The sequence below is a fragment of the Pongo abelii genome, chromosome 12, assembly GCF_028885655.2.
Source record: "Pongo abelii isolate AG06213 chromosome 12, NHGRI_mPonAbe1-v2.0_pri, whole genome shotgun sequence".
Classification (NCBI taxonomy): Eukaryota; Metazoa; Chordata; class Mammalia; order Primates; family Hominidae; genus Pongo; species Pongo abelii.
In genome coordinates, this window is record NC_071997.2 from 91454246 (window position 1) to 91464732 (window position 10487).

Consider the following 10487-nt stretch of genomic DNA (forward strand, 5'->3'; position numbering starts at 1 on the left):
AAGATTTTTTCAGGTGAGACCAGAGCTGTGTTCAGTCGAAGGCTAATGATTTCCCACTTCTGAGACAGGCATCTAAGGAACCTACTGCGTATTCTATTCCAATTCCCAAAGAATTCTAGTAAGTCTGGTGAAACAGGTCCTATTCCTTGCCCTGTGTGAGCTCTAGGCACTACTGTTTCTCTTTGTAAGTTATTTATCTGGCCTCAGCCAGATTCCCCAGACACTTGCACTAATCAATCAGTGCTGAGCGGAATACCAGATGAGTGCCCTCTGCAAATCTTCAGGTCACTCTCTTTAAACCTCCTCCTTATTTTGTACTTTGTTCTGAGAACTTTAGCTGCCTTAGTCTCCTCGGGCTGTCAGTTCTAAGGCATTAAGACATCAATTTATGGCAACCTTAGGGTTCACCTTGTTTCCCAGTTCACAGGGATCACTGTTTTTTGTTTCCTGATACACAGTGCTTGCAAAATGTTGTTCTATAATTATTTTTCTGGTTATTTCAAGTGGGATGGCAAATCTAGTCCTTATTACTCCATTTTGAAAGGAACTGGAATTCTCCCTCCTGCATTCATTTTAATTATTTTCTTTCTAATAAACCAGAGAGCACTTAAGACAGAAGATAGAAAATGTTTAACAAAATTTACATTTTAGAAATAACTGTTAAAAAGAGGAAAGAAAAAGGAGGTCCAGGATAGATAGGAGCTTTATTGAAACATGAATTTTGTTTTCTGAAAAATGTCTCTTTACTCTCAATTTGTCTTACTGACATTAACATTTAAAGAGAAGACCATGGATAGTCATCATAATTTCCCCAAATCTGATATGAAGTCAACGTAACAGGAAAAGGTGTTACTGATAAAAATATCAGAAATATTAGACATGAAAACATTATAAATAAACTCAGTCCCAAGAGGCTTTTTACTCATGCTATTTTCTTAGTTTTGTTTATTCTGAATTTTCCATCTCCAAATTCCACTCAATTGTGTAAGATTAGTTTAAGTCCTACCCTTACAAGAAAGCCTTCCAAACAGCTCTAGGTTTTAAAATTTGTAGAATTTATGACATAAAAAACAAATTTAGTGGTTTATGATATTCTATTATGCTTTATTAGTTTTTCATTATATTTTAAAATCTTGTGATAAAAGAATTAATATCCCTTTTCACATTTCTAGATGTCTGCATACATTTTTTACCTTACTGTTCATTTTTTTAATAGTTCTTGACTTACACTAGGTTACTGAGTATTTTATCTTACTCATGATGTTTTATTTGTTACAAACTGTTTAGTTTACATAATAACTGTTTACTTCAAGGTTTTAAATTCCACACTGTCTTCATAGTTTAGGTGTAGGCAAGGGAAATAACTTGTTTTTATTCTGTTGTTTATATGTGTTTATTTTAAATAAAGACTGTAGCTTTATTTTAAATAAAGCCAGTAGTTTATACAAACACAGTAAAGAAGATTAATAAGATAAATTTAACTAAAGTTTTTTGGATGTATCCAATAACCAGCAAAAAGAAAGAGAAGCAGAAGGAGAATGTCAAGTGTCACAGCAAGGAATAGGATAGCAGCTGAGATATTGAATCAAACTTTAGAAACAAACTGAAATCTGAACTAAAACTGAGATATACTGGGAGAAGATGAAGAAAGGCAAAGAAAGTTTTCTTAATCTATCCAACTCTTTAGTCCATTAGATAATTTCATGAGTGCTGTGTGATATGGATCAAGGTTTTTCTCCCAAAGTAAATATCTAATGGAGTCAGCATCTTTTAATGAAAAGATCTTCTTTTCTCTTATGGTATTGTATTAGTAGTACCATTGTCATTAAGCTGGTGACCATTTATGTGAAGGTCTGTTTCTGGTTTCTATTCTGTTACATTTTTCTATCCTCAAAATGTTATATTTATATATCCTTAAATTAGATATTGCTAATCTCCACAAAAGAAAAACTTCTAGTATTTGACTAGGCTTTAATTGAATCTATAGGTCAATTTCAGAGAATTGATGTTATTGCTCTAGTGAACTTTGAAGTTTCCATTTTGTGACCATGGTTTGTTACTTCTTATTGTTATTATTACTATTATTATTATTATTTTGAGACAGAATCTCTCTTGTCACCCAGGCTGGAGTGCAGTGGCACCATCTCGGCTCACTGCAACCTCCGCCTCCCAGGTTCAAGCAATTCCCCTGCCTCAGCCTGGCTAGTAGCTGGGACTACAGACATGCACCACCATTGCTGGCTAATTTTTTTGTATTTTTAGTAGAGATGGGGTTTCACCATGTTGTCTAGGCTGGTCTCAAACTCCTGACCTCAAGCAATCTGCCCACCTCGGCCTCCCAAAGTGCCAAGATCACACACATGAGCCACCGCAATGAGCTGGTTTATAAGTTTTTAATTTAAGTGTTTGCTTTTTCTCCACAATGATTTGTAATTTCCTGTATGGAAGTACTTTTTATGTAACTACCAGAATGATTTCCAACTTTTATAATTATCATCCACTGTCATTGCTGCTTGCTTATTCAGTTTTTCTCCGTTTAATTATATTGTTTTATACTGAAATTTTAAAAACCATTTACATAAATCCGGTAAGTTCCATTGTGACTCTTCCCAATCTCGACCCCTACCACGAGATAAAATATTTTTTTTTAATTTCTGTCATCATACAATGGTTTTGTCTGTTCATGAACCTCATATAAATAGAATCATATGTATTCTGTTGTGTCTGGCTTCCTCACTCACTTACTATTTTTGAGAATCAATCATGTTGTTGCATATATAATTTTTTTTCCTTTTTACTACTGAGTAATTTTTTTTGAATACACTATAATTTGTTTATTCATTCTCTTACTGATTAATATCTGGTTTACTTACAGTTTTTCAATTATTAGGAATAGAACATATTTGAGTATTCCTTTATATGTCTTCTTTTTTTGAAACCATTTAATGAGCATTTATTTGTTGTACCCTTTGCCAGTCATTGTATCAGGCGTGGGAGATATAGAGATAAGAAAGTCTCTGTTATTCAGGAACTCTCCTTCTTTTTTTTTTTTTCTTTTAATTATACTTTAAGTTCTGGGATACATGTGCAGAACGTGCAGGTTTGTTACATACGTATACACGTGTCATGGTGGTTTGCTGCACCCATCAACCCATCATCTATATTAGGTATTCCTCCTAATGCTATCCCTCCCCTAGTCCCCCAGTGCTTGACAGGCCCTGGTGTGTGATATTCCTTTCCCTATATTCATGTCATTGTTCAACTCCCACTTCTGAGTGAGAACATGCAGTGTTTGGTTTTCTGTTCCTGTATTAGCTTGCTGAGAATGATGGTTTTCAGCTTCATCCATGTCCCTGCAAATGAGATGAACTCATGCTTTTTTATGGCTGCATAGTATTCCATGGTGTATATGTGCTGCATTTGCTTTATCCAGTCTATTATTGAGGGGCATTTGGGTTGGTTCCAAGTCTTTGCTATTGTGAATAGTGGTGCAGTAAACCTATGTGTGCATGTGTCTTTATAGTAGAATGATTTATAATCCTTTGGGTATACACTCAGTAATGGGATTGCTGGGTCAAATGGTATTTCTGCTTCTAGATCCTTGAGGAATCACCACACTGTCTTCCACAATGATTGAACTAATTTATGCTCCCACCAACAGTCTAAAAGTGTTCCTATTTCTTAACACCCTCGCCAGCATCTGTTCTTTCCTGACTTTTTAATGATAGCCATTCTAACTGGTGTGAGATGGTATCTCATTGTGGTTTTGATTTGCATTTCTCTAATGATCAGTGACGATGAGCATTTTTTTTCATATGTTTGTCAGCCACTTAAATGTCTTCTTTTGAGAAGTGTCTGTTGATATCCTTTGCCCACTTTTTGATGGGGTTGTTTCTTTTTTCCTTGTGAATTTATTTAAGTAGATTGCAGATTCTGGATATTAGCCCTTTGTCAGACGGATAGATTGCAAAAATTTTCTCCCATTCTGTAGGTTGCCTGTTCACTCTGATAATAGTTTCTTTTGCTGTGCAGAAGCTCTTTAGTTTAATTAGATCCCATTTGTCAATTTTGGCTGTTGTTGCCATTGCTTTTGGTGTTTTCATCATGAAATCTTTGCCCATGCCTATGTACTGAATGGTACTGCCTAGGTTTTCTTCTAGGATTTTTATGGTTTTAGGTCTTATGTTGAAGTCTTTAATCCATCTTGAGTTAATTTTTGTATAAGGCATAAGGAAGGGGTCCAGTTTCAGTTTTCTGCATATGGTTAGCCAGTTTTCCCAACAGCATTTGTTAAATAGGGAATCCTTTCCCCATTGCTTGTTTTTTTCAGGTTTGTCACAGATCAGATGGTTGTAGATGTGTGGCATTATTTCTGAGGCCTCTGTTCTGTTCCATTGGTCTATATATCTGTTTTGGTACCAGTACCCTGCTGCTTTTGTTACTGTAGCCTTGTAGTATAGTTTGAAGTCAGGTAGCGTGATGCCTCCAGCTTTGTTCTTTTTTTGCTTACGATTGTCTTGGCTATGCGGGCTCTCTTTTGGTTCCACATGAACTTTAAAGTAGTTTTTTTCTAATTCTTTGAAGAAAGTTTACGGTAGCTTGATGGGGATAGCATTGAATGTGTAAATTACTTTGGGCAGTATGGCCATTTTCACAATATTGATTCTTCCTAACCATGAGCATGGAATGTTTTTCCATTTGTTTTTGTCCTCTCTTATTTCCTTGAGGAGTGGTTTGTAGTTCTCATTGAAGATGTCTTTCACATCCCTTGTAAGTTGTATTCCTAGGTATTTTATTCTCTTTGTAGCAACTGTGAATGGGAATTCACTCATGATTTGGCTCTTTGTTTGTCTACTATTGGTGTATAGGAATACTTTTGATTTTTGCACGTTGATTTTGTATCCGGAGACTTTGCTGATGTTGCTTATCAGCTTAAGGAGATTTTGGGCTGAGACAATGGGGTTTTCTAAATATACAATCATGTCATCTTCAAACAGAGACAATTTGACTTCCTCTCTTCCTATTTGAATACCTTTTATTTCTTTCTCTTGCCTGATTGCCCTAGCCAGAACTTCTGATACTATGTTGAATAGGAGTGGTGAGAGAGGGCATCCTTGTCTTGTGCCAGTTTTCAAAGGGAATGCTTCCAGGTTTTGCACATTCAGTAGGATATTGGCTGTGGGTTTGTCATAAACAGCTCTTAGGATTTTGAGATACGTTCTATCAATACCTAGTTTACTGAGAATTTTTTGCATGAAGGGGTATTGAATTTTATTGAAGGCCTTTTCTGCACCTATTAAGATAATCACGTGGTTTTTGTCATTGGTTCTGTTTATGTGATGAATTATGTTTGTTGATTTGTGTATGTTGAAGCAGCCTTGCATCCCAGGGATGAAGCTGACTTCATCGTGATGGATAAGCTTTTTGATGTGCTGCTGGACTTGGTTTGCCAGTATCTTATTGAAGATTTTTGCATCAATGTTCCTCAGGGATTTGGCCTGAAATTTTCTTTTTTTGTTGTATCTCTATAAGTCTTGTTGTAGGTACAAGTTTTCACTTAATTTTGGTAAATGTCTAAGAGTGGAATTGGTGGGTCATAGGGTAGTTGTATGTTTATATTTATTAGAAATTCCCAAACCATTTTCCAAAGTGTTTCATTATTTTACATTTCTGTCAGCAATGTATGAGAGTTCAAGTGACTTCAAAGTCTTGCCAGCATGTTTCATCATCAGTCTTTTAATTATGGCCATTTTGCTGAGTATGTAGTGCTGTTCATTGTGGTTTTATTTTGAATTATCCTAGTGATTGTTTCTGATCATCTTTTCATACAATAATTGGCCTCTCAGATATCAACTTTTGTGAACGTTCTTTTCAAGCATTTTTTAAGCATTTTATTTGTGTTGTTTAGTTCTTTATCATTCTTTATCCTTTTTATCTGATAGAGGATATATATGGATATGGACATATTTATGGTATTGTAATTGTACCATTGTCATGAAGCTGGTGACCATTTATGTGTAGGTCTGTTTCTGGTTTCTATATATATATATATCTATGATTATGGATTAGACATCATACATAAAATATATATGATATATATCTAATAATTATGATATATAAGGTATATAATGATATGTATATTGATATTATATATAAGGTATATAATAAAGTATATAATATGTATATATATCTAATAATGATATTATATATGGTATATGATATATATTATGTAATATAGATGATATATTATGATATATATTATGATATATATTATATATAATATATATAATATATATCATAATATATCTCATATATCTGATATATATTATATATGATATATAATATATATTATATATGATATATATAATATATATATTCATATCCATATATATCATACCTTTTCCAGTCTGTGCCTTACTTTTTCACTTTAACACTTAACCTGTTATTCTCCTCTATCTTCTCTTTCTACATTTTACTTTGAATAAGCCTAGATTCATCAGAAGTCACAAAAAATGTATAGGCAGGTCCTCGGTGCCCTTCATCCAGTTTTCTCTGATGATAACTTACTTACCTTAAAATAATATCAAGGCCTATAAAAGGAAATTTACATTGGTCTAATTTACAAAGCCTATTCAAATTTCACCAGTTTTATTTGTACTTTTGTTTGTATACTTTTGCACAATTCCGGCACATGTGTAGACTGATCTAATTACCAACACAATGAAGATACAGAACTGTTCCCTACTTTAAGGTAAAATATGCAATGCATTTACATTTTTGACAAACATTGAAAATATTTCAGCCCTGGGTGATTCTAGAAATGTAAAACACCTACATGTTACTCAGTTTTGTTCTTATAATAATATTATTTTAACGTTTTGAGTTATTTCCTACATTAAGCTAAAAAGTCCACTTCTGAAAATCGTACACTTATTGTTTATTCGAGGCAGTAAAAATAAAGTATCTTGATACAACTGTGTTGGTATCGCACATGATTGATTTGCTTGGCATCTTTTGTCCCAATATTCATAAACATAGCTATTTAAAAGTATAAATGACGACAAAAGTTTTATTAGGTCATACTCATTTATATTTAACAATGCCAAATAGTATTTCTTTAAATAGAATTGTATTATATTTAAAATCATGTGTAAGAGTAACTATAATACAAATGGCCAATGGTGTAGAGAGTTGGAGAAAGAACCAATAGAATAAAAGACCACCCTGTTTTTCTTCTCATTCACCAATCATTCATTGACCTGTTAATGCAGTGTTGAAATTAAAAGCTCTCATCTATGACACATATTAGGTCTTCAGAATTCCATTGATTCCCTAACTGAAGAAAGCAAGATATGGGATATAGGGTGGATGAAGGAAGAATGTGTGAACTCTAGACAAAGCCCACAAAGAACCAAATAGTCTTTTCCAAGATGAACCCTAATCCACTCATATAATATAATATTATCATCTGACAAAAGTGCTTATGATTTCTGACCTTCCTTTTTGACTCATGTAGAGCCCCACTTACTGGAGATCAAGACCTATCTTATAAGATCAGAATACTATCAAGTGGCTTCAGAGATGTTAAGCTTAACTTGAGAAGACCAATCTGCTAGTACCAACTTGTGGACTTCTGTAAAAACTCCACAAATCACAAATCCAGATCTAAATTATATTCCTCTGTCATCTGTGAGGCAGTGCTGTGCCAAGTTGGATGCAAAGATGGTCTCCACCTAGTTACTATTCTCTGCCCATGGAATAGGCCAAAGGAAGCCCCATTTCTATACCCAAACCTACAGTTTTATCTTATGTCCACCAGTACTTGTGAGGCTGATGTTGTCAGTTCCAATCCTAGTCTTGCTGATCCCTTTTTGTTCCAAAATAAATAGAAATTTACTCCCTCTCAATTTTGGACCCAAAGTTGTCAGAATATTCCTCAAATCTTTATCTGATTAAAAAATAGACCCAATATAGCTTTTCCTTGTAAAAAGGGAAAAGAATAATACTTCACTTAAATTGCTTTGTTAATAAATATATAAACAAAAAAGTTAGTCATCAAGCTATTTTTCATAAGTTCCCCTTTCCCTTTCTAGCTATGTAACGCACTGTATTTTAAATTTATTACATTAAAATACTGATGAGAAAAAAAAAGAATGATTTGTTTTTTCCTTTCCTAAAGATTATTCATCTATCAAAAGCTTAATTTATTTGAAAGTAATAAATCATGTTGGGCTTGTCACAAGCTTTTGGGTTCTTATTATTTTAATTTATGTCAATCAGAAAAAAGCTGGTCTGTTGGAACTGAAATTGAATTAATGACACATGTATTTTGATGTCAGAATGAGCTCTGCCTTAGTTTCCTGAGACTTTTAGAGAATTCCCCAAATCTAATATACCTCACCCTGAAGAAGTGCCTGCCTTCAAGGGGCCTTATAGAAACAGACCTTTGGGAATGAGTCCAACCAAATAAAACAATGTATAGTGATGAAAGGTCACACCCAGCAAGTAGCATTGAGTGATGCCAGTAGAAATCATGAGGGACAGAGAATTGTAGTCAGGCTTTCCTCTGTTGATTAAACTCTTGGAAACAGCTATTGTAAACCAATCCATTGTTTTCTGGAGGATATAACTTTGTCTGCATGTAATTGCTTCCATGTATTCATCGTTGTTCAAAATGTTCCTTTCAAACAGTTACAGGGATATCACCTATGACTTTTCCCTGTGAAATTTTTAAGGTTATTAAGGTATGCCCAGTAGGCAGTCATAGTCTGCTACTACCGACTTCATTTACAGAAGTCATAAGTGTCTGAAGATGCAGAAAGTCACTTTCTGCCATAGTGTTTTTGGAGCACACATTTTGCAGTGACAGAAGATCAGTCTACACTCATCCTCTGCCACATTCATGGCTTATGGATTGCAATCCTAGAGTCATACTTTTCTAAGATCGCCTTTGAGAGCAAGGACTATACCTTCTGTTTCTTTGCAATCTGAGTCTCTTGATTATATTTCTCTTTTGAATAGTATTATGTTCTTACCTAGAATATAATTTTTGTTCTCTTTGTAAAATTTCTCCTACTTTATAAATAGTTAGGGGCATATTTGATTCCTGTAATACCTACAACTATCTTGCATGTGGTTATTGCTCAATGAGTGTTTATAGTATAAAGAGAGAGGATTTGACTCAGAAAGATTGTGTTTGAATATTATGGTTGCATAAGATAGTGGCATAACTTTGGGCAAGTTTATCCAGTTTTTACTCTTCAGTCCCTACATAAATAAAATGAGGATAATAATTCTAAATTTGTGTGGGGATGAGAATTATAAGTAATATTTTATAACATCTAGAACATTATCCGTCACATAGTAAACATCTGAAATGCCAGTTGCTTTATTTTTTAATGAATATTGTTAAGGTCATTGCGGAATTACCTTATTATGCCTAACTCAACCTCACAAATGCTATCAACCTACTAGAAGTGTCTTTATGTTTAGTTGAACTTGAGTGGTTTGGGAGAGAATAATTTATTTATGATTTGGCTAACTTTATTTGTGCAAGAGAAAGGAACCAGCATGTGCTGAACACTAGAAAAATTCAATTCCATGAAACCTTGGGAATACTTCAAATGGACAAATCAACACATAGCCACAGATAGTGTCACTAATTCTCAGATTATTTGCTTCCTTGTATGAAACAACATATTGGGAAAAAACAAAATGCCCAATAAGTTCTCAAAAATAAGTCACTTTTTATCTTATAGTTGGAATCAGCCTACAATATCAGATACTATGTCAATTTTAATATTTAATTTTGAGTTATCAGTTTCCTGAAATGATAGCTAAACTTTATGCCTGATAATGCAATGTGGTAAAGTGTCTAACACCGATTATGTTCCAGACACTGTTATTAAAATAATATTAAGATATTGTTACTCTGATTCTTTAGAATAATCTGCATTTTGAACACAGTGTTTCATCATCATACCATATTTCCAATCACTTGTAAGTCATTAATTAGTAGAAGATTACATTCTCATAGTTCAATAAATTTGCATTCCACAAAGGGGTATATATATCTGATAAAAATAAAGTCTTCTGTTAATTAAATAAAATATACAAGAATTTTAAAGATATGTGTAAACAACTTTAAGGCAACTTTTCAATTGAACAATGACACAAGCCATTAATGAGGATAATCAAAATGTAGAATTAATGGAGCTGTGCTAACATGTTTGCTAAACTGGCAAATGTTGAGGCAGTGATGGTGGCTTTAGGCTGTCAACCTGATAGGTCTACATAGAAGAATGCAGAATAATTAAACCTTACAAGTGGTCTTAATCTACCACATACAACATATCCTGACATTTTATGTCATCTGGAGCTTTGACAATTATGAGGGGACTTCAAAAAGTTTCTGAAAACACAAAATCAAAAGATACAAATTAAAAGCATAAACTTTATTTCTCAACATAACCTTCATCAAGGTCAAG